This window comes from Sardina pilchardus, chromosome 18 (assembly GCF_963854185.1).
Source record: "Sardina pilchardus chromosome 18, fSarPil1.1, whole genome shotgun sequence".
NCBI classification, from domain to species: domain Eukaryota; kingdom Metazoa; phylum Chordata; class Actinopteri; order Clupeiformes; family Clupeidae; genus Sardina; species Sardina pilchardus.
In genome coordinates, this window is record NC_085011.1 from 26,527,750 (window position 1) to 26,528,981 (window position 1,232).

General features: G+C 33.0%; 1 long non-coding RNA gene across 1 annotated transcript; it reads left to right on the plus strand.

Annotated features, from left to right (window-relative positions):
- The first annotated feature begins 240 nt into the window (after nt 1-240).
- Nucleotides 241-916, plus strand: LOC134063944 (uncharacterized). The gene is made up of 3 exons (XR_009936219.1): nt 241-314; nt 426-482; nt 881-916. It is a non-coding gene; the product is annotated as an uncharacterized LOC134063944 (long non-coding RNA).
- The last annotated feature ends 316 nt before the right edge of the window (nt 917-1,232 follow it).

Consider the following 1,232-nt stretch of genomic DNA (forward strand, 5'->3'; position numbering starts at 1 on the left):
AATTCTGTGCAGTTATAATGCATACATGTTGCTTCTTATGTTTGTCTGATTCAGAAAGAGAACTCCAGCTCTATCAAATATGAAATACAATGTAAGTCAGTGGAATAATGCCAGTTAATCAACTAATCATACAGAGTTCCACAAAATAAACCTCAAATGATCTGTTTGCTAAGTCTTTCTCTGTTTGATTGTGTTTAATTTCATGCTGATAGATGCTGCCAAAAAACAAGGAACTAGTGGTGGGAGCAGAGGAAAAGATAAAGAACTGCCTAAATGTAGTGGAGATGGGGGAAGAAAGAAAAGAGCAGAAAAAGGTACACAGCTTTTAACAAGTATGGTGATGTTTGATTAAATATCTTTACAAATGGTAGTTTTGATTAATATTTACATTTTAATAATTACAACTTGTATATATTTTAACACAGAAAAGTTGATGCCATTGCCGCCCCCTTCTCCAGACTTCAGCAGTTGTGAAAGTGAATGTACGTGTCTTCCAGTAACGTTTTTTCTTCCTCTGTCTAACCCACAATTAAACAGAGATATATTTCGTCTTCACTAGGTAAACAGCTTTATTTTCACTGCATGGAGAATTTTTTAAAAATGTATTGATGGCATCAAATTCAAAATGGACATCAAAATGTACAATGAAATAGTCAATAGTCAATAGTCAAATGTGTAATTTTCAACATTTGATATCCTTTTTGCAGATGCAGTTGCAGTTTTTTTCTGTTTGCTGTTTTTATATGCATTTTACACAAAACCCCAGCACCTCCCTTACCCAACTTGTCCTGTTTAGGGTTGTGTAATTAAAATAGAACGACACTTCTTGAATGTTCTAAAAAGTTCCATTGTGTTTTGTTGTTTGTTTGCTTTTATACAGGAGAATACAACAACTCTTTTGAAGACAACAGCACCCCAACACATAACTGCATTAAGTTGCAATACAGAAGTTGGAACTGATCATTTAATGACCAATAAATGGTTCATTTTTATAACTAATTCAGTTTGTCTGTTGTGCCGTCTCTTATGGCCTATTCATTGTTGAATTGCATTGTCACAATCTTAAAAATTCTGGTAAGGTAAAGCCTATTTAAGTTAACTTCACAGAGGATTGGTAGTTGGCAGATGGTTGGCTATATTTTTACATTTGTTAGAAGGTCTGCTGACAGTATAAGTGGTTGAAAACAGAAGTGTTTTTTTTTTTAGTTTTTTTTTTAAGTTTATTTATTTAA